The sequence below is a fragment of the Rousettus aegyptiacus genome, unplaced genomic scaffold (assembly GCF_014176215.1).
Source record: "Rousettus aegyptiacus isolate mRouAeg1 unplaced genomic scaffold, mRouAeg1.p scaffold_m13_p_1, whole genome shotgun sequence".
Taxonomy (NCBI): domain Eukaryota; kingdom Metazoa; phylum Chordata; class Mammalia; order Chiroptera; family Pteropodidae; genus Rousettus; species Rousettus aegyptiacus.
Window position 1 is genome coordinate 154,028,904 of NW_023416284.1, and position 24,462 is coordinate 154,053,365.

The 24,462-nt window shown below is 34.7% G+C and overlaps 1 protein-coding gene across 4 annotated transcripts in view; it reads left to right on the forward strand.

The window, feature by feature from the left end:
* Positions 1 to 1,100: 1,100 nt before the first annotated feature.
* The window catches only part of PKIB (cAMP-dependent protein kinase inhibitor beta), a 93,343-nt gene continuing 69,981 nt past the window's right edge, over positions 1,101 to 24,462 (forward strand). For all 4 annotated transcript variants that reach the window (XM_016154001.2, XM_016154024.2, XM_016154031.2 and 1 more), the window contains exons 1-2: positions 1,101 to 1,213; positions 18,621 to 18,718. The gene's annotated coding sequence lies outside the window, so the exon portion shown is untranslated. The remainder of the gene's footprint in view (positions 1,214 to 18,620; positions 18,719 to 24,462) is intronic.

Here is a 24,462-nt window from a genome sequence, read left to right on the forward strand (position 1 = left end):
TTTCTGGGCTTCACTTTATTATGTGAAAATAGAGATGCTTTTATTACATCATGGGGGTAGGAATATTAAATTATTTAGAGTATGATTGAAGCACCATTAGTAGATATTTTGTATAAAATATTTGTTAATTATATTTTCATTTCTCACATAGCCTTTCCCTAAAGAATTCAGAATGAGTCAGTCAGTAGTGGAGTAGATATCACAGGCCCTGAGTAAGAAGCCAAAGCATACCATCAATGAGCATATTGGTGTTAAGACTTTGAACACTACTAATGACTCAGGAAACAAGAGATCTCAGGAATTCGGTGAGGGCGAAGCACCTTCTCAGGAACCAGAGACGAGCACCTTAATTTTTGCAGCGGTATGTCATTCATTTAATATAGCTTTTAAAGGGGACAGTGAGATCCTAATAGTAAGGACTTCATTTTCCTTAGTGAGAACCTGAAAGTGAAACTCGTTAAGCATTGTTTTCTGCTTTGCTTTGCCCAAAAGTTGTCAGCATTGCGTGCTGACTCCCAATCTATGAAAACCATCAGTTAACAAACGCGAAGACCCAGATTCTGGGCGCAAATAAGAAACCTATGTATACCCTTACCTTCTCCAAACAGCCACGATTAGGAAAAAAAAAAAAAAAAAAAAATTTAAGGCAACCTTATGATACTTGGAGCACAAAACCTCGGGGCGCGCACACATGGGTCGGACTGACAAGTTGCAGAGCCCGGGATGAGCGAATGAAGCGAAATTCCCGCAGTCACATCAAATTCTTAACAGAACAGGAACAGTCACCCTGGGGAACTGAGAGTGGCAGGCGGGGAGGACGTGGGTTCTGAGATGAACACGGATAATTAGTTGTTAATGCGCACGCAGGAAAACAAGCCCTGACCAAGGCGTTAACAGGGAAGAGTGACCGTCGCGGTTGCTGCAAACGCTTGGCGGGGCGGGGGCTGCACGGAGAGCAGGACACCGCAGGGGGAACCGCGCTGGGCGCTCGGGGGCGGGTCCCAGTGGCCGCTCCCTCCGCCCCCGAAATTGCTGCTACCGCCTGACTGCACCTCAGCCCGACAGCTCAGACGCGGTCGCACCTCCCCGGACTGTAGAGGCGGCAGCGAGCTAGAAGAGCCCGTGTCGCAGCTCCGGGCCACAGAAAGGCCAGGCGAGCTCGAGCGCAAAACGACACCTGGACAAGGCACGCGGGCAGCTCTGCGAGGGGCTGGTACGTACCTGGTGGAGGGGCAGCGGGAGTGGGTGACGCTGGTGCGAGGATGGAGGGAAAGGACTGAGCCAGAGAAACTGGTAAGTGCAACTTTCCCCATTTTCCGCCCTGTCTGCACAAGTATCAGAGGAATTCAAAGTGGATTCCCTTTTTGCTAAGGTCGTTCGCACGCAAACTAATGTCCCTTTAGAGTGAAAAGGGGCGCCAGGCCAGCAGGCCTAACTAGAGAGGGCTGGTCATCTGCTTTTTGCCCACTCTACCTGAGAGTTGGACATTGGTGACTTCCTGTCGTAAGTTGCTGAGCCCTTCGCCTCTCACGCAGGGTATGCCACGTCGTTTTCCTTGGGCTGGCTTTCCGAGCCCCAGGCACCTGCTCGCGGCCACTAGATCAGCAGAGTTCTTACAGGCTCTGTCAGCCTCGAGCTGCGTGCCTTTAGCAGATCACTTCGCCTCACAAGTCTCCGTCTGGTCTTTAATAAAATCTAAGGATGATTAGAACCCAAGGCGATCCCAAGGATCTCTGTTGGATTTTGCTGGCGGCTCGACCCCGGGCGGCGCCAGAGGGAGATCCGAATATAATGTGATCTCAGGGGCTTAGTGGATGGAGGGCGTGCGTCCTGACTGTTGCTGCTGCTGTAACCCCTTGGGGAAGTTCTTGAAAATGACTTGGGGGTGGTGGAGGGCGGATGAATCTTTTACCAGCTGCCACAGCTAAGGCTGGTAAGTCCCTGCTGAGTGAGGCAGGGAAGGACCCGCCAGTCGCATCTTAGAGCTCATCCTAGGGAGCGCAGCCAGACTTGGTTCTTTTGGGAAAGCGTTTGGCTCAAGTGGGGCACGCTGGGAACACTTTTAAAAATAAGCAAACCCCAAAACTGCAGGTGGTGTTATTAGTCAGACTCTGTGCAGGAGTGGAAAGTAGAGAGATTCAAAGCTGTAGATCACGTAAATTTTCACCTAGAGGAAAAAACAAAACCATACTAAAACACTCGTATTAATGGTTTGGATACTGAAAAAGTATTGTATTAGAATTACTTTGAATCTTGCATTTCTCTTTGTGTACATATAGATTCAAAATCCATCTGTCAACTTTGTCTCTTCACAAGATGTCTCTCTTCTTATCGACATCGCTACACATTAAAAAATTATTCTAGGAATTAATATTGAGAAAGCTCAGAATTTGGATTATCGAAATGAGAGCTGACGGTCAAAAGGCTCCTAGGAAGTACTGTAATGTGGTAGGTTCTGGATCAAGTTTGGTTAGACCAGCATTTCGAAAACCTTCCTTTGTTTCTTGATAGTGTTTCCCCTGCTGGTGAACACCCTTCTACTGACGCTATCTCAAGAGAGTTCATTTTCTAAAAAGATGTTTTGGAGAATCAAATGATTCGATTCTGAAGCAAAGTGTACTTCAGAAAAAAAATTTTTTTTTTTACAAAAAGTCTTCAGTAATTGACTGTTTAGTCTTAACCACAACTTGCTTCAATAAAATATCAAAAGTTAATGGAATACATTATGCATAATATTTAAAAATGTGTCAAATTTCACTTTATGAAAGAATAATTTTTCCTTGTGAGTCAATATTAAACTAGAAATTAAGATTTTTAGAAATTACCCTTTTCAATGATTTTTACGGAAATTTTATGTTGTGAAACCATTATCATATCAGTTGTAGAACATTTTCATCATCCTAATAAAGATCTCTTATGTTCATTTTCAGTTAATCTCTGTTCTCACCCCCAACTTCAGGCAACCACTAATCTACTTTCAGTCTCTACAGATTTGCCTTTTCTGGACATTGCATATAATAGAATTATAAAATATGTGTTCCTTTATTTATTTTTCTCTTAACATGTTTTTGAGAGTCATCTATGTTGTAGCATGTATCAGTACTTCATTCCTCTTTATTACTGAATAGTTTTCCCTTCCATGGATATACCACATTTTGTCTATCTGTTCATCAGTGGATGGACATTTGGATTGTTTTTAATTTGAGACTATTATGAATCATGGCACTAAGAACATTCACATCCAAGTCTTTGTGATTATATGTGTTTTCATTTTTCGTGGGTAGATATTTAACAGTAGAGTTGCTGGTTTGTAATGGTAAACTTGTGTAACTTTTTAAAAGCATTATAGAATGATTTTTACATAGAAGTTATATACTTACAAAATATAGAAAATTCTGGAGAAATAAATGTTTCATATATGATTTGATATATACGTAAAGAGAAGTTTGAGAGAAGAAACACTTTGCTTACTTTCAAGTTTAGAACTCAAATCAGTAATTTTGAAAAAAAATGTAATATTTCTCAGAAATAAAATATTTTTAAAGGCAAAACAGACAAACAGCAAAACCAAAATGAAGATACAAATGTCCATATAACTCCATATAACACATGCATAGCTTCCCCCAATATCAATATCACTCACCAAAGTGGTACATTTGTTACAATGAATGAACTTATAATGAATAGTGTGTACCTTAAGGTTCACTCTTGTTGTATAGTCTCTGGGTTTGAACAAATAAATGTATAATAACATGTTCCCATCATTATAATATCATACAGAGTATTTTCACTGTTCTAAAAATGCTCTGTGCTCTGCCTATTTATTTCTCCCCCATTGTCTTTTTTTTTTTAATTCTAAATGAGAGTAAATTATGCTTATTCAAGACTAAATTTCATTCAATGTCCATTGAAAATGAGAAAGTAATTTGAAAACCATATTTTAAAATGATGATGAGACTCAGACCTGAATGGCTTGATGGTAAATGCAGTGGGTTTCCATTCCTTCAACAGAAAATTTTAATTGAGTTAGAAAAAAATTATTACTTCCTGAATATTTAAAAAATCTACTATAAATCCTGTGATTAAAATAAACTTCCTTAATAGTTATGAAACTAATTCTTTTAAATAATAATTAAACTATTCTATTTTTGGATGTAGGTGTCTCAAGCTCAAGAATAAATGATTTACATGTACAAAAATTACATTAGGGATAAATCCAGGGCTTCTGTCTTCCTGTTTTAAAATTTCTGCCATTTTTATGTAGAATTTTTTAATGTAATACATGCTCTTCGGTATCCTGTTAGTCTCAGAAATTTTCATATTAATATGCTCTATGTACTTTCTGTAGGTCATTATAGGTTACTGACATTACAGAAAAAGAACTTTAGACTAAGCATTTGAACATACCCAGACAACAAAAAGTATGTGTTATTATTTTTTCTTTTTATTTGAAGTATAATTGATTTTGAGAAATCAAATAGATAGTCTACTTAACTCAAGCGAGATCAACATTTTATTCTAGCTCTCAATGGCAAATAGCAACTTTATGCATCTGCTCAGGAATGGTGCATGCTATGGACTTTATAAATCAGAATGGATTTGTGTCCTCCAGTCATTTCTATTAAAATGTGATGGTATCCAAGAGTTGGGTGTTTGGTTGGAGAAGTTCAGAGCTGTCTAAATAAGAATAAAGCAATTTGGATTTGTATATATTCCTGATAAGGAAGAAGTAATCTCACTTAGAATCCTGGATTAGTTAGAATAGGATTTCGCAGACTGGACAGAAGGCCAAGGGAATGAACACATGTAGTTTATTTAGTCTGGAGCCAAGATAGCTTGGACAATTGTTTGGGAGATCAGCAGCAGGAGCATTTATAGACAAGATAAATGAAGCTAAATGCCTTCCTCTATCTCTTCTTTTTCATAGTCCCCACTTCCTGCTAAGCCCTAAGATTTACTATTCTAATGAAAAAAAAAAATCCTCATTTCAGAGTGTGGAAATCAGCATGGTAAACTGTAGGTTTTCAGTGTTGGAGTAAAGTAAAAGAGGAAACTGAGGTCCAGTGCAGTAGTTTCAGAAATAAAACCATGGAAGACAAGAGTTAAGCCATCTTTCCAAGCATGCTTATATTTAAATAACTATAAAATAATTTACTTTTAGACTAATTTAATGGATGGGTTAAGTTGTTTCAAAAGAAAAACCTATTTGTAAAGTCAGTGTGTGTGTGTGTGTGTGTGTGTGTGTGTGTGTGTGTAAATAAGAATGGCTTAAGTTTCATGCAATTACATTAGTTTATTATGTTTGTTTATTTTAAAAATGAGAATAAGAACTTCTATCATGGAGCCTCTGGAGCCAGTATAATTTTAAATCTCAGAACACCGACATAAGCCCCTCTTGACATCCTTTTCCAAAGAGGCATTGAAATGTAATAAAAAGCTAGGTCATAGATATCGTAGATTTGTCACACTCTGAAGATTTGTTAAGAATCCATGAAACCAAAAGATGTGACAAAGGCCAAGGCTTCCACAAAAACCACTCAGCCTCTCACTTCCTCCAGTCCTGCAGAAGAATGTCTATCATAATTGTGTGCATTGCTGTCAAGAAGCAGAATTTTTCATAGTTTTAAAAAATTACAAAAATAAAAACAACTCTGCATCTTTATAACATACCAAGAAGATGTTTGTACGTATCTATATCTACTCTAGTAGTTTTAAGGAGGTTGGATTGGTGGGGTAGTGGACAGATTATTGTAGTAGGCCAATCAAGAGATGCTAAAGAGTGAGTCAGGAATTATGGATGAAGAATTAGAGATGAACAAGGGTATTAAAGGTCTAGATATATTAGAAGCAAAGATGATCAGGTTTGATGACAGTTAGGCTATAAAGTTAGGGAGAAGTAGGAATGAAGAGCACTTCTCAGATTCCTGGCTTTAGTTTGAGGGCTAGCACTGTTTATAAAGATGGAAATACAAGGTTTGGTAGATTTACTGGGTTGGATAATGTCTTCTCAAAATTAGTGTATGTCCTGGAACCTCACAATATGACCTTATTTAGAAATAGGGTTATTGCAGTCATAATTAGTTAAGATGAAGTCATACTGGAATACAATGGGTCTTTAACCTGATATGTCTGGTGTCCTTGTAAGAAAAGGAAAAAAGACACAGAAACATAGAGGGAAGACAAACATGTTATGGTGGAGGTAGAGACTGGAGTTATGCAGCTGCAAAGATTCCAAGATTTGCCAGCCCCTACCAGAAGCTAGGAATGGGTTGCGGAATGGATTCTTTTTCTGAGACCTTAAGAGGAAACAATTCTCTGCTGACATCTTGATTTTGGATAGCTGGCTTCCTGAACTGCGTAAGAATAGATTCCTGTTATTTTAAGGTGATCGATTTGTGGCAATTTGTTATGACAGCCCTAGAAAACAAGTACAGTCAGTGTTGGGTAAAATGATGAGTAAAGGCTGAACCAGAGGTGAAGATACCCAAGAAGCTGTTTTTTCAAAAGCTCAGCAGACATAGATTTAGTTGATATTGGCATCCAGAAAGTAAACATAATGATGAGGCCTCCTATGGCAAACATATAGAATGAGAAGGGAAATGGAAGGAAAAAGGAATCCTGGGAAGTGAGTCCTATTGGGACCCCAAGAGGAAAATCTGGAAAGAGATTTGCCATAGCGGTAAGTGTAAGTAGCACTTCAAATAATGTGCAGCATAATCAACAGGTCATAGTCATTAGAAGGCCCAGTAGGAGAGGGCTGAAAGGACATTTTATTTGATAAGTAGAAAGGAAGAGTAATGGCTTTATGATTGGGAGGTAGAAGCCAGATACTATTGGATGAGAAATGGAAAATAAGGAAAAGGAGTCAACCATTGTCGAGTACTCATCCTAGCATTACAGTTGAAAAATAGAATAAAAAGTTGAGTGAGTAGTCGGGGGTCAGGATACGGAGTCAAATTACTTTTTAGTTAATGTTTCAAGGACAGCCTTAATTCTCTCTTTAGGCACCATAAAGGAGTGATCAGTGTGGGAGAGGGTGAAAGTACAGAAAAAATAATTCATGGAACTGATTTCTAAAGGAGGAAATGAGATTAGGGCAAAGATAGAATATTTTCAAATATTTAGAAAATATTTTTCAAAAATTGTAAAAGAAGCTTGAAAATTTTCTAGGGGACAGTAGTTATGGAAATGACTGTAAATGTTAAGAGAAGGGAAACTACTATTTTCTGAGCAACATACTAGGCTCAGACATTTATTCTCCAAGCTATGGAGTTGGTCTTATTTCTCCATTTTCTAGATAAGTTGGTGAAGAGAGTATCTATGCAAAGTCTTTTAATAGAAAGTGACAAGAGTTGAGATTAGAAATAAGGTTTGATTGGTGCCTAAATTCACAGTCATTCACAACCTTTCTTCTATTTCAACTCAAAATACTCAACCTATTCACTTATATTGGATATTCTATTTTTTTTCTTTTTATACAATTATATAATTTTGGGGTACATTATAATTTGACATCTATATATTCTATCGTGTGATTATCACCCGGAGTCCAGTTTCCTTCAGCTACCATATATTTGATCCCCTTTACCCTGCCTATCTCTTCCTTCCTCCCACACTCCCTACCCTTTGGTAACCAGTAGTCCATTGTCCATGTCCCTGAGTCTCTGTTTGTCCTGTTTATTTGTTGCTTTTAGGTTTATATCCCACATATAAGTGATGTTATGTGATTTTCAACTTTTCATTCTGGCTTATTTCGCTTAGCATGATTATTTCGAGGTCCATCTAGGTTGTCACAAATGTCAGTATTTCATCCCTTCTTATGGCTGAGTAATATTCCATTATTTATATGTACCACTACCTGCCTTGAGTCTTCCATGACCTATGACCCCTTATCTTCTGTTTATGCAAATTGCTACAAAAATCTTTAACTCCCCAAGTAGCATGACCAACTGTCATGGTGCTCCTGGAACTGAGGTGTTTCCCAGAATGCCATGTGAAAAAACTTCACATTTTTGAAATATTCAAAATTCCTTATTTTGTTTTTACACATCACCTGTCTTCATCTTCACCTTCGAGCTATAAGCTATTATTTCATCCAAAGTATGCCAGACACTTGAATAATGTTGTTTTATTATAATGATGAGGTGCCATAGAATATAATTATTATTTATATCAGTTAACCTATGGTAAAATTGGTTTCATTATACAAACCTATTAATAGATATAAAGGGAGGACTTACTGTCTATATAGGATAGCTCTTTCTGTGTGACCCTTTTAATCTGTTGTGGGTTGAGAAACTCAGATGACCAAGTGCACTAGTTAGAAATACTGTGATTGTTCATGATAGAAAATTTGCATCCAATTGGCTTAAGGAAATGGGGAGAATTTATTTCATTTATGTAACCTAAACTTCAGTCACACAATCTAGAACTCAAATTATTTTGAAAGGACCCAATTTTCTTCTACTTCTTGTCTCTACTCTCTCTCTTTCAACTTGGCTTCATTCTCAGGCTCTGCTTGGTGAAAAAATAGCTATCAACAGCTCCAGACCTAACTTCTCAAGTTTAAATTCAAATTTAAAAAGTGTCTTTACGTGTTAAGAACAGCACCAAAAAAGGTACAAATTCAGAAATGAATTCAACAGAGCTGTGTAGAATTGTAGGGACTGGGAGAAGATAGGGGTGGAAAGATTCATTGGCACCAGTCTAAGATGGACTAACATACATCATGAACCCACTCTTAAAGCATTTGCTGGGTTGGAAAAAGGTAATATCTTGCTGGGATGGGTTTGAGTCACACGTCATTTCTGAACTAATCACTGTGGCTAGGGAGCATCTGGAACTCTGAATTGTTAACTTCATTCTTGGAAACAACTGAATCATATCAAGAAAGTATAGGAGGGAAGGCTCCTCAAAGGGGAAATAGATGTTGGGCAGGTAAAATTTTGACTACATTCCAACTGGTGACAAAACAAGTTAAAAACAAAGCAGACACATAAACAGGCTCTGATTAAACCTGTAGGACTGTCTTATGAGAAAAGGTGAACATTGTTAGTGTATAGGTTTTATTACATTTATTTGACTGAACAGCAGTATTTTTTAATAACCTAATTCTTGACTGTATTTTTTAGAGTTAAGTAGCAAAATCAGTAAGCTTTGTATAAATAAATTTTGTTTAATATAATCCTCTTTAATTACTATTGTGGTTTTTATTTTAAATTCTGCCTTTTCAAATAATATTTTGGCAGTAATAAGAAAGAAGGGAATATTTCTTTTTGAAATAAATATTTTTGTAGCTGACATTTAAAAATATATCAACATATAATTTTGGAGGTGATAGTGGAAAAAATAAGCTAGAAGTTAAAAAGCTTTGTTGTGAGGCTAACTCAGCTTTTAATTAGTCATGTGACCCTGAAGAAATCTTAATCTCTAGAGATTTCAGTTTTTTGGCACCATGATTACATCGAGATAATTTCAGTTCTTCATCATGAAATCAGTACATTGAAGAAAGTGCTTGCATTATTCTGAATAGGGTCTATAATATTTATTTTAATGCTACATACACCCATACATTTTCATATTAATTTCTATGGATGGTTATAGATGGCCCTTATTTATTTTCATGAATTTTGGAACTCAGTACATTCATCTCTGACATGAATAGTTAAATAAATTCAAATTAATAAATATCTATTTAAAAACACCTTCCTGGCTTCAGGTACTTGTGTTAGTGATATAATGCATAAAGGAATGAGTGAGACTTCCTTTCTATAGGAAGCTGAGGATTTCATCTTTTGGGAGGAGGTGAGGGAAAATAACACACACAACATTTCTTTGAGGTAGACTGTAATAGATGCCACAAAAGAACTAAACAGTACTGTGGGGTTTCAAAGAAAAGAGAGATAAAGTTTGAAATTAATCAAAAAAGACTTTATAGAGTGTATAGTAATTGGGATGGTCTTCAAAGAACTGATGGAATTTCAATGAGTGGGTGAAACATTCCTAATTGAAAGACCAACATGGAAAAAGGTACAAATTCAGAAAAGAATTCAACAGCTGTGTAGAATTTTAGAGACTGGAAGAAGAAATGGGTGGAAAGATACGTTGGAACTATAGTCAAGAATCTTAAATGCAGAGAGGAAGACTTTAGACTTAAATTTGTAGCTTCTTTGCATCTTTAAATGTTTTTGAGTAGGGGGTCATATAATCAATGCTGAACTTTATGAGTCAAAATTATTTTGATGGGTTGTTTACATGTGAATAAATACAAGAGTTGTAAACATTTTTAAAAAGAAACCAGATAGAGAAGAAATGGTAATTAATAGAATCTGGCAAAAAAAAAAAATCCTTCCTTCCTTCCTTCCTTCCTTCCTTCCTTCCTTCCTTCCTTCCTTCCTTCCTTCCTTCCTTCCTTCCTTCCTTCCTTTGTAGCATAGAGATGATACTATTTACTTGTGATTTTGTGTTATGATCAATGATTGTCAACTATCCAGCATATTTTCTGGCATACATCCTCCACAGAAGGAATACATCCTCCATTACTTGTGACCATTTTATTTGAAGGATTATCTTACATATCTAGGGCTTTACACTGGCCCCGTGAGGTACCTGCAGAAAGATTTGTACTAATATTGGAGAGAAAAGGATTTTTACCACAAAATTAAAAAGGCTACAAAAGTTAAGCTGCCATAAAAAGATTATGGTATGTTTAAATAGAGTAGCACTCTTTGAGTTCAATGGTGGTGGTATGCTAGAACCAAGACTATATATAAATTGACGGGAAAATGAAGAAATTTTCCTCTCAGCATATGCTAGGAGGCAATCCCTAAGAGAATGACATTTCAATCTTTTCTACCAAAAAAATTCCCAGAAATCTAGAGGCACAACTCAAAATGCTCCAGAGAAAAGTGAAAAGTTTCTTTGTAATTTCATATTCATCTTATAAATTTGTATAAATTTGGTATTCTACCTAATAATGTGCTTATTTTGTTTTAGTATATAAATATGTTTTAATATATATGCTATCAAGTAAGACTGCTTTGATATACAAAAGTTATCATCTGGTTGTGAGTACTCTCTTCATGCAGTCAAGTATTTCCAAGGGGTGCAAGGTTTACTAGTTGAAGAAACACAGGTTTAACAGTATATAGAACCCACGAGCTCACAATAGACTATGAATTCTCTCTCAGTTTAACACAGATAGGCTAATAATTCAGATTTCCATTGATTAAAATTTGTGTTCCACAGATTAATTTAAACAATCAGATTGTTGCTAATATCAAAATATTTGTCAATATAGTTGCATAAACATATATGTGAACTTAAGAAGTTATAGAAAAAGCATAGAAGCATTTTTATATTTGAAAATGACAGTGTCAGTATCTCTAGCTCCTGAGGTAATTAAGTAAAAGTTTGAGTAGCTTGGTGATATTACACTTGGCTGCTGCATCCGTGGCCTTTTGTGTGTTATTTGTTGATGTTTCTATTTATTTTTTAATTAGTACTTTGAGGGAGACAGATGTTAAATAAATGATGTTTTGTGAAATATTATTGAGGTTTTAAAATTAGAATAACTTTTTCTCGTTTTTTATTTAGCCCTAATTTTTCTTTTGTTTGTTTCTTTTATATTCTCTTTCCTACTTTAGTTGCACCAAGATTCCTACAAAAACTGCTTTAAGAGTTGCTAATCTGAATGGCAAATTATCTTCCTGGAGACCAGCTCCAGACCAGCTTTTAATGATTTGGTTACCTGACCATGCAGCTCTCTTGAGTTTCATGTTATTATGATTATAATAAAAGGGGCACAGGGTATCTGATTATTTTAGCTGTATTACTGGATAAATTGGATCACCGCAAAGGTATCTGTTATTTTTCCTCTGTGATTCACCATAGTTTAGGGAGAAGAAGACCAGCCCAGAGTCAGGAGATTAAGTTTTTGCTTTTGGTGAATTGCTTTATTACCCATCCATGGTTAATTAAGAAATTAAAAATGCTCAGTCCTTATGTATTTTATAATTTTGCCTAGGAGTACAGTTCTCTAATCATTAATGAACCATTGTATAAATACCTCTTTAATTCTATGGAATATGCCGGGCACCAAGGAGGTTGAACAGAAAATGGTCCCAGCCCTTGAAGAGCATGGGATAAATATTGAGTAGGTAAATGACTGTAAAGCAATGTGACTAATGCTACTGTAGCTGTATCAATCAAGTGTAAAGACTGAGTTGGTTATAAGTAATTCTAAAATTTTGTTGTTATTGCTAGGTCTTGAAAGATAAACAATAGTTTACCAGGCAGATGAGAATGTGTCTTACAAAGAGGAGACTTAAAATGTTGTGTTTAGTGAACTATAATTAAATCAACATAATGGACGTCAGCATAAATGGCTGGAAGTATGACAAGAAGTAGTTTCACAAGTGCCTAGCATATCATGCTAAATAATGGACGTCAGCATATATGGCTGGAAGTATGACAAGAAGTAGTTTCACAAGTGCCTTGTATATCATGCTAAATAACTTGAAGTTGACTATTTTGAGTTAGTGGAGTAGTAGAATCTTATTTGTACTGTGGTGTACTAATAAGTTCATGTATCTTGGAGGACATATCTCTTCCAAGGGAGTGTAGGGGGGCATGGAGTAAGGCTAGACTCTTGTTTTGATGTGTGGGTAAGTTTTCAGATTGTTCGACTAAATTGTTGACTTTTCTCTAAGAGGTAGTAGGTTGGATATGGATGGAAAAATATGACTAATTTAGATTTGTTAAATTTGAGTTGAGTCTAGTTTTTAAGTGTAGTTTCTAAGAAGACATTGAGACTGAAGATGTAAATGTGGCTTTAACTATAGATAGGAATTGAAGGTCTTTCCTAGAAATTGCTATTTTCAATGACATTGTGTTAAAAGACTGTTGTAACAGCCTTTCCATAAGAATAGTGTGGTCTAATTCTTTTTTCACATTTTTTTGTCTGTTAACAGAAAATATCTAAGTAGAAAATTTTTTGGAATTATTAAAACTTTGAAAGTCATATTTTAAATGTGATTTTAAAAAGGATTGTCCTCCTTTATTTGTATGTGTACTTTAACACCTTTTTTTTTTTTTTGCCACAGATTTTGGCTCTGATACATTACTTTTCTGTCAGCTTCTCTAAAGATCCAAGGATAGAGTTTAAATTAAGGATACATTCAAGAGTACCCTTCAGGGTAGGAACTAGCTCTGCTCTGATTTTTATTTAGTGATAGTTGGAGAGCATTCTGAGAAATGTGTATAACTTATGTAACTAGTCACTTAGGGTGCCTGGCCTCCTGTTAACCTGGCCCTCTTGAGAGGCAGTGCTCTGGGAGCAGCTGGATCAGACTCAGCACTGTTGCCTAGCAGTCCCGGAGGAGCAGTCATAAGGGGTTGTTGCCAAGCAACTGGGGGTGGGGGTGGGGCTCAAGGTGGCATATCATCTCCCATGGAGTTTTACAGTAGCTGTGGGCCCGCCCCCATGGGCGAAGCAGTACAATCTGTCAGAGAACAAGCCTCCCTCAGAGGCACAAAGGTTGCTAGCAGTAAGTATTTGACCTTAAAATCAAAGACAATAACTTAAGTTCTATGAACATGCAAGGAAATTTATGGAATTATTGATGTAAATTCAATTAAACATGAACTTGGAGCAAGGCAGGGAGCTGTGGCAGCTAGAGTTCTCATCTCAAATACTTTCATTTCAGTTTCTTCTCCTTCAGGCATAATTGCAAGGTAAATTTTCTGGGTGAATGGAAAGTAGTTGTCCTTTATGCCATATTAAATATGTAACTTTTTTTTTATTAACACTTAGCCAAAGCAAATATTTGCATTTGAGAAAAATCAGCAAGACAATTCTGGTCTCATCAAGTGGGCTTGAAATGGTAAAGTATTTGACTCAATATCAATGCAAAAACTTACTATTAATATTAAAGATACTGCTCTGAATTTTATTTCTGTATAGAAAAGTCAGATGATAATTCACCAGGGCCACATCTTATTTTATTTTTAATATTTACACAGTTTATAAATGACTCTCCAGGAAAGTCAATTAAATGTCAAAAGCTCCTGTAAGAAGGCTTGAGTTCTGCTTTTTGGACGTAAGGTCTCCTGTATTGATCAATGACTTCTCCTAAAGACCTAGGCACATATTTTAACAGCCCAGATTAAGCTCTTTCAGTATCTTGGAACACACAGTTGCATTTGAGGTTAAAGTGTAGAATAGAGAAACATGTAACTGTTAGATTTGAGAAATAATTAACATTGGCCAGCTAGAGAGAAGTAATATAAACCTTTCTTATCTCCTTCCTTCCAGTACTTCTGGCCTTGGGCAGTAACTGTTTGCCTACTGATCTAAAGGGTTCAGGAGGCTCGCTTTGCTCTGGCTGCAAAGGAAAAGCTCCTTTGTTGGCACTATGGTCTGCACCCTTTGAGGGACCTGTATTCTTAAAAAAAAAAAAAAAAAAGATTTAAAAATTTTTCTTAAGAATTGCACACAGATTTGTGTGTTACAAACATGCGCGCACCTACTTACGTATCAAAGCCATTCAATTAAAGTACTACTAAAATATATCAATAGTAATAGAAAATGTAATACTTTTCTAACATGCATTTTTAAAGCTACTTGATGTTTAAAAGTGACCTTCTTTTTTTTACTGTTTTTATCATATATATCATTGGTAGGAACATTCTATTTATCCTTGTAATGTAAGACTATTAATACATCTAAAACATACAAAGCACAGTGTGCTTAGGCATTGTTCCATACAACTTAAATTATGTCCTTTGAATCTCCCAACAACTCTATGTGATAGGTACTATTACTATGGATATTTTACATATAGGGAAATCTAGTCCTGCCCAGAAAGGTTATAACTAAATTAAATTTATGCAGTAAAAAGATTTGTAATAAAAAAATCTGTCTTTAGAATCTGTGCTCTCAATCATGACAGTATGCTTTAAGTACCACATGATTTCGTGAGGGCAACACAGTCTTGTTTTTAGGTATGTGAAAATGCAAGAGAGTGAAAAATAAGAAATTATTTACATAACTAAATTTGCTTATTTTATTCTTTGGGCTTATAGTTCACAAAAGAACCCTTTTAAATCAAGCTTCTTTACATCCGTTCACATTCTATTAATGTGAAAAATAAATTCAGCAGGCATTTAGCACTGAAATTGTTTCTTTTTAGTATGAGATGCGAGGTATATTTTCTTTGGTATATGAGATGCCAAGGAAGTAGAAATGGTTAAAAGAAAAATTAGACAAAAAGTAAGTGAATTCTTTTTGAGTCAATTCTAAAAAATTCTAAAAAATTGTCACAATTGTAGAAATCAAACATATATAGTAGGAAAAAATAGGAAAGAATATAGGTCAGTGAGAGGGAAACAAGGATAAGCAAATAAAAGAATTTGAATAGAATCGTACTGATTTGTTATGAACACATTTGTAAATGAATCCACAGATTTTCATATTTTCACAAAGGTATAAATTCATGGTATAAATTCATCTTTTTAGAACTACACAGAGCAAGAGTGAGCATAAAATATTCGCAGGTCATCCTTTTGAAGTTATGATATACTTTTGCTCATGCAAGTAAAGATGTGTAAATTTTCCATTCTGTAATCACAAATTGAGTATCTACAATATATTGTACTGAGTCCTATAGGTGGATGAAAAAAAAACAACATTGCCATTCAAGACTTTCTCAGGTTGCTAAGCCGACCATGATAAGTGCTTCAGAGTTCTGAACCGTGACTTCAGGGCAGGGATTATGATGAACACCAAACTGGAGCAATTCCAAAGAGCTTTACGAAAGAAGTAGCACTAGAATTAGGCCTTTATGGATGTCCTATAGCCTACTTAATGAGAGTAAAGGTGATGATGTGGATTCTAAGCAGAAGAAATAGTGTTTTTATATGGTCTGTTTGTGAAATTCTTTTGTCATTTGTTGCTACCCTTATCTGGCCAAGGGGTCCAAACCAGCACATCATGTACAAAGCCTCATGCATGGGAGGCACTCAGAACTAGTTTTTGAATATATGAATGAATGAATGAATGAATAAATGAACAGACTTACAGATCTTTCTTAATATAGGACAATAACTTTCAAATAAAAAATTATATTTCATTGAGGATTATTTTTCTTTACCTGATTATACCTATGCAATTCAGAAGAAAATTTAAACACTGAATTCTGGTTAACATTCATCTCACCAAATTTTAAGAAAATATAGCTCTGGTCTTTATTCTTAGCACTCTGTCCTTCTCTTTCTACACTTAATTTCAATATTTTAACTGGTTTGTTTAGATGCATGAGTTCAAATATATTCCTCTGATTTCTTTCATCTAAAATACAAATTTCCTGAGGCTATTGTGCTGCTTATTATAAAGTAATATTTAGGTCATTTTTAATTTTCTCTTTAGAAGCAAAACAAGCTTATCCTATTATACACATTCCACACTCTCCAGTTAAAAATCTGCAGCACAATGATAGAAAATAGGCCTGTATTTCCTATCGGAAAGTGTCTAATAATACCTGGAGTAATTACCTTAGTTTTAAGGAGATTGCATTATGGCAGTCGGGTTATTTTAGTTAAATGGCAGATTCAGTCAATTAAAATTAGTCTCTTTTTGAGCCATTTTTCCTTTAATCTGCCTTTTAGATTCAGTATGTCTTGGAAATTCAAATATATTACAGTATGATTCCTTTAGTATTTTGTTTCTCTTGGAAGCCAAAACAAAACTCTTTAGAACATCACAATCCCAAAAGGAATCTGTGAGACTTATGAGTGTGATCACAACTACCTTTCTAAGATCCCAATTAGAATCTAGTTTTAAACACAATAAGCATCTTTTTTACTTTTGCAATTCTTCAGGAAGGATAATAACAATACCGTATATTTGGCATTTTATTGTATGTGATCTTCCTTGATTTTCAGAGCAACCTGGAGAGATAAGTAGGATAAATATTTTCTTCCCCAATTGATAAGCAAGGCTCTGTCATTTGCTATACGAGAGGAGATAAGTCCTCAAAGTCAACAGCTGATAAATAGATGAGCTGGAACTAGAATTAAGTTCAGCGCTTCCACCTCTATATCACAATGCACTTAGGACTTTCTTTTACTGAGTTACCTGTAAGCTATGCGGAAATATGAGAACTGAAAGAAAGAGAAGAGTAATGGTGTCATTTGAAAACTAATGTAAAAGACAGCTAGCGTAATGCTGTTGGCATTTGGGGAAAAGATACTTTATTTGAGAATCAGAGTGAAATATTTCCAGCACATACAATTCTTGGGTTTCATATACATTTAAAGTTCATTTACTCTTCCAACATGAATGTTCTGTGAAACATGGACTGGAAGGAGGATGCCTCAAACCAGGCAGAATAGTGAGAGATGTCTTAATCTGTGTAAGAATTAACGGAGTGAAAGTAGGTGTAGATGAGGGGGGGTCAAACTAAACGGTGCCTGGGGGAGTGGAAATGGAAGGAAGAGTGAGCTGAGGAACATTATGAGCCTGGAATAGACAAAAGTTGGGAGATAGGAAAACAGCAGGCAGCACTGAACTTGCTCCTACTCTGAATAACCCTAGTAAAGTTAGCACGTATAAGCATAGGAATATCAACATTACTGGCTCACATTTAGTAGAAAAAGGAACAGATGGTTTCTATTATGTAAAAGAAACAGGGCTGTCTTATCTAGGACAACTAAGCATTGACTATGTGTATGGTCAAGATATGTAAACTACCCAAATGAAAGGGGGCCTGGTTTACCCAGTGATCAATTGTAACCACCTCTGCTGGCATATATGAAAATTAAAATAACTAAGTTGTTTTCTATATTATTAGTCTTAAAATGGGGCTTTGAATATATAAATACCTAAAAAGATATGAACAGGTAAATCATGCAAGTGGGTTGGGTACCTATTCATAGCAACTTTTTAAGTTACCTCTTGCAACTGAGGCATTACATGTGGGCTGGGTTTTATTGGGCTTATTTTCTCTTCCAGAATCCCAAAAACCATATCATATACCTAAGAAAAATGATGTAACGCCCTTTCTCCTTGCTCCTTGGCACTGAAATTCAAAGATAAACTGCTATAGAGGCTTATTGCTTTTAAAATCATACATTCGAGAAAAGCTGTCACTCAACTAGTGAACCTATTTTCAATAGAAATTTGAAAAGCTAAAGAAAAAAAATATATATATATATATATATTGCTATGTTGTTGATTTTACTATTTAAAGAATGTGTCTTATTGCTCATGATATATGGTCTTGGAGTGAAATGTGAGAAAGTTTCCTTGGAATACAATTGATGTGTTTGAATACGAACAAAATAATAAAAAAGAAACACACTCCTCATTTATAAGGGAGCATTGAGCTGCTTACTCATGGAAATTTATCTTGCTCCTGCTATAAATCAGAGAAGTGTAAAAGAAAAGGAAATTAGGGTGAGTAATGAAAAAATAGCAATGAAAGTTGTTTTAAAATTATGTGGTATTTTGTCATTAAATTAGGTGTTATTGCCCAAGGGAGCATTTGTTCTCTTCTAAAAGAGATAAATGAATGAAAGATATTTATCTCAATAAGTCTTTTTTTTCCCTTTGTTTCTTTCAGGGGTCATGGTATACTGAAAAGGCCCTTGGTCAAGTAATCTGGGGGGAGTTGGAAACCCTCAAGTCATTGTGGTCACACAGGGAGCAGACAAGACAGAGGTAGGTACACTTTGACCCACTTATCCTGCTATTGAGGATGTCCTTGAAAATACCTTTGTTGCTATAAAGTCAGAGAACAACAAAGAAAAGGTAGGACGGGAGGTCTTTGTTTCAGAAAGCAAATTGATATAGTTTAATTGAAGCTTGATAGATTTATTAATGTCAAACTAATAGCAAACAACACATGCTGAGAACCTCAGAAACACATTTCCATCCTATAGGACCAGTGATTGTATAGAGACTGAGCTTAGTTTGATATTTACCTTCTTAGCTGTGCTTATTTAAATTGTTTTCAGCAGAGGCAGCCATTCCACCAAAATAATATTTTAAATTTATAGCCTTTAAAACAGAAGAGAAACTTATGATATTATTTATCAGGTCTTATAAACTTACTAGTCTTCTAATTTTAATCTCCACAGAGACTATAGTAATAGATTTATAATCAGTACATACAAGTAAATATTATTGATGACATCGATTGATGGACATAAATCTCAAATTTTTTTTGAGATTTCTGTCTACTGAGATATATACCAATATATCAGATATATTTCATATATATAAATGGCATATATGTGACCATAATATATATAAATGACATCCATTTATGTAGGTGAATATGAATATATAAAGATTTCTGTTTATACTCATCTATATATATATGTATACTATACACACTGCATATATATACTGTATATATATACTGTATACTATATATGCTATATATAATTTATATATCTGTATATACTCCTTATGTGTCCTTTAAAAATGAGGTTACATTTATATTGCAATCTTAATAATATTTCACAAAAATTCTATTACATTGATAGATTTGTATTTGAGGCCACTCCAATCTCTTACTGCTGTATTTTCCCACCCAGATTGAGAGATTTGCTCTCCTACTGCTGTTTAGATGGCAAGTCAAAAAACACAGAGTAAGCCTCAGTCTATGTAAAGGCACCCACATTCTCCTCCTCCTCTTGGATTCCCATGAGAACAAAGCTCCAAGGGAACAGGAAAGAGTGGAAAACATCAAATTTGGTTTAGGCTCATTGCCCAGTTTTCCCAAAACCAGTATGACTTTCTTATAAATTCTCTGATTTCATTTAGACAATGACTATGGGTTTATTTAATGTGTTAACAGAGCATTTTTACTTTTATGTCAACTTTTAAATTTATGTTATCAGGGAATAGCATGTCTTAATTGAAATCTACCTTTTATGAAGTAATTTTGCACAAATAATTTTAGTAAAAACACATTTCTACACAAACAACTAAAATTTCCACACCAAGAAAAAAGGCAAGTAAAATAGTAAACTTAATTTTGTCTTTTAAAAAATTTAAACTAACCTATAAAATAATTTATTGAATCTTTATTGCAAGTGGAATGTATAGTGGCTTTATAAACATGACCTCATGTAAGTCTTCATACTAACTCTTTATAAGGAATGTAAAAAAGGTATGTTTATTCCCTGTGAGAAAAGCGCACCTTGCCAACTGTACATATTTGGCTAGTGGGTGATGAAGTTAGGATTTGAGCCTAATTTATCTGATGGTTAAGCCTATGTCCTTGACCAGCTTGGATAGGAAAATTTGGCAGGAGCTAAAATACTCTGTTTAGATGAGTGAAGTATCTAGTTTTCAATAAGTATTTATAATCGGTGGTTGAAAATATGTATTTTTAAGAAACAAATTATCCCATACTCTGTAAACTCTATGAAAGAGATAAAATATTTTTTTAATTCATTTAATAAGAAGCATAATACTTTAAAGAAGAAAAAATGAATAAAAGTAACACAAAAAAGAAAATCACAAAAATTAATTCAAATGATGGATATAGGAATGTAGAAATCAACAAAATATAATAATACAACAAATGCTGTTTATTCCAGGAATGTATAAGTGATTCAATATTGGGAAATATAAAATTATGCTATTTTATAGTAATAAACTAAAGAATAAAACCCCTATTTTTTATTTTATAATAGATTCTAAATAATATTTGATAAAGTAAACTATATTTTAAGAAAACACACATACACACGACATAGTAATTTAGAAATAGAGAGATGTTATTAAATTCTGAAAAATCAATTTCAAAAAAAAATAAAAAAATGTTAGAGGCTTACTATATGCCCAGCTTCATCACCTCTAGTTTATATCATTCTATGAATTACAGTCGATGCAAGAATTTTAAAGACTAACATTTTAAAAATTCCTATTGTATGTGCTATGAACTCTTTTAAACACTTAACAAATGTGTACTCATTTAATCTTTACAACAATCCTAGGAGATATGGACTGCTATTATTTTCATTTTACCAATTAGAAAGCCAAGGCCCAGAGAAGCTAAATAACTTGGCCAAGGTCACATGGTTAATAAATGGTAGCACTGATTTAAAACTGAAGTGGCTTAATTCATAAGTCTTTAATTTTAAATAGTAAGGTATGCTGCCTATCAAAAGTTACAATTATTAGATAAGAGGTGACATCTTCTTTTCCTTTAAAAATGTATTTTTTACTAAAAATCCCAAGAAAATCAACTGAATAACTATTAGAATAAAAGACTTCACTTAAGCGGCCATACAAAAAATAAATGTGTATAAATGAATTGACTTTTCTATAATAGCTACAAATTGCAAACATCATGAAAAATCTCATTTATCATAGCAATGAAATATCATATATCTATGAATAAACTATATAAGAAATGCATAGGTTTAAAATAAAACATTTTATTGAGAAACACAAAATAAGATGAGCAGTAATGAGATCTATATTATATTCCTGCATGAGAATAGTAAATATTATAATAATGAGTTCAGCTTCCACAAATTAATTTATAAAGTTGATGCAATTCCATTTAAAACCATAGAGATTTTTTATGGAGAGTTTGGTGGAAAGATTATTAAAATTCATCTGGAAGAATAGACAGCTTGGGAATAGCAAAATTTTGAAAAGGAGAATAATTTAGAAGGAACTTCTAATTCCAAGTGTTCAAAAATACTTTAAAGTTACAATTACTAAGACAATATGGTAGAGACTTAGAGGAGCCAAATCAGCTTGAAAATTTCCAAAACATATTCAAGCATGTAAAGGTAATGTATAACAAAGACAGCATTTTATGTTTGTGAGGAAAGTACTAGTACGTGAATGCAATTCCAATAATCGGTGTATGTTAGAAAAAATTATAAAGTTGGATCTTTTATTCATACAAATAAATATCAGATTAATTAAAGAAGAAAAAATGAAAAAATGAGACATACTGAATGAAAATATATTGGTGAATAATTTTATAACTTTGCCTAATAAGACATCAAAGACAGAAACCAAAAATGAGGATGGACAGACTTTGAATATAGACGTATTAAAACTTTTATACATACAAACAGAAAGGAGACTCAAGCAGTATGCCTAACAATGTATTTGAAAATCCTTTTCTTGATGTTTGCGGGGATAGAATTAATAAATTAGTAAGTTCTGATTTACATTCCAAATACACTAATGTTGAAGGCTTAAAAAATCAGAGCCCATCCTGGGCTAGTGCTCATGTGGTACTGCAGGTATAGAGCATCACAGAAATTCTTGTAGGTGTGAATATACTGTATGTCCTAGTTAAAAATAAAGATGGAGTTCTAGAGAAGACCAAATAGTGTTCCGCCAAAAACAGTCGACTAAATTTGAGTTATAACGTTCAAGAGAATAAGGGATGCAACAAGACAGTTTTATAATTCTTACATTTCAATAGAAGTTGAGTAATGTCTGAATATTCATAATGTTATCACTAATAAGAATAAAATAATTCCAGTTTCTTGTCTTGAATTATGCAGTGGATAATTGCAGAGGAGTAACACATGATAAAATTTGGAGAGAAGTATATTTCCTGTTTTATTGTAGAGTATGGTACAAGAAAGATTGATTTTTTCATCCCCCTCCAGAGTAACACTTTAAAGCTGGGGCCCCACAAGTGGGACAGGAAAATTTATTATAATCCATGAATAGTGAAATGAAGGAAAAAGTTTTAATTTATTTAAAACATTCCAGGTGATATCATCCTGGACTATGACAATTGATTTACATGAATACTAACAAAATGGAAACTTTTTTGTCTTGGGCCCTATTAGGAAAATGACTAAGCTCTGAGACTCAAATATCTTGTGAGAAAGAGTAACCGTCAGGCTCACAAACTTCCTAGTCTTTTGTTCACATCTAGTCTGTCTCCGTGTCCTGGCCAAGGCTGTTCCTCCTGAGGTCATTCATTCTGCTCCATGCCTTTCTAGTGGTCCCTCAGCTCATATCGACTCCCCCCACCTTTACCTCTGTCTCTTCTGTGGTGCACTTTTGTTTCCAGATTCAATTTTCTCAATGTCCTACATTCAGCTACTTTCCGCTCCTTTCTAACCTGGCCATTGTCTTTGCATCAGATTTGTTTCTTCAACACTCTTTATCCATTAACTCTAAAGATGTTCTTCCCTCTCTGACAGAAGCATTAGGACTGTTCATAGGTGGCTTTTTCTCAGGAAGCTTAAGTCTTGATCTTGGGGGTTAGCTAATAGCTATCATCAGTGTCTTTCTTTTGAGGACTTTTATGTACTCATGAAGTTATATTTTGACAGTTCCATCCTACTAGGTCACGAGACATGCCTGGAAATGTCTGAATCTGATGATGATGATAATAATAATAATAATAATAATAGTAATAATAATACAGTTTAGACTCTAAACAAATATTGCTTTAAGCGTGTATCTTCATTTGTTCATAGATATATATTATTGACTTTCTTCAGGAAAAATTCTGGGAGTTGCCAAAAGAGATATTTCAAATGTTTTCTTCTCATGAGTAATAAAAGCAAAAGAGAGGCTTAGCTATTTTGTGTTAAACAAGAGTAAAAACGTCAAATACGCACAACCCTAAAGATAAAGACATTAATCTTGTTAACTTTTGTGCTAGCCAGACTGTCACTTTTTGATGACTGTTAAAAAACTATTTGAAAGTGATGAGTTCTGGAGGAAAAAAAATGGGCAACAAAACAAATAAAACAACCAACAAACAAAAGAGCAGAGTAAACACACACCCTTTTAAAGGAGAGAAAAGGGGATATATACAGTCAATGAGGTGATCGTTGACAGTTTAGCACTAATTGTTAGTGATCAAAATAATTGTCATTTAATGTTCATAATGTTTGCAAAACTAATTTTTCCCATTCCTTTGTTAAGTAAGTATTTATTAGCACTTACCCTATTCACCTTGAACCAAACACTCTTGTGAGCACCAAGGATACAGAGGTGTAGACACTGCAATTTCCCAGGGTTTGTGAACTGCCAGAATGGAAATGCTGATCTAGTGAAAAATTGACTAGACTAGAGCAGCGGTCCCCAACCTTTTTGACATCAGCGATCGGTGTTTCTATGATAATCTAATGCCTGATGATCTGAGGTAGAGCAGAGGTGGCGATGCTAGCGCTGGCTAGTGGCTGCAAATAGAAATGAAGCTTCACTCACTCGTCTCCTGCTGTTAAGGCCCAGTTCCTAACAAACCACAGATCAGTTTTGGTCCACAGCCTGGGATTTGGGGACCCATGAACTAGAAGACTATAAGGAGACCTGAAAGATCATCTTATTAGGAGAGGCTGATATTTAGTATTTTGGAGAGGTCCTAGGGATGACATGCTAACTTTTTTCAATTATGTGAGAAATATCTGTTTTAAATGATTGAGAAGGCAAAACTCGATTGAGTGGATGGG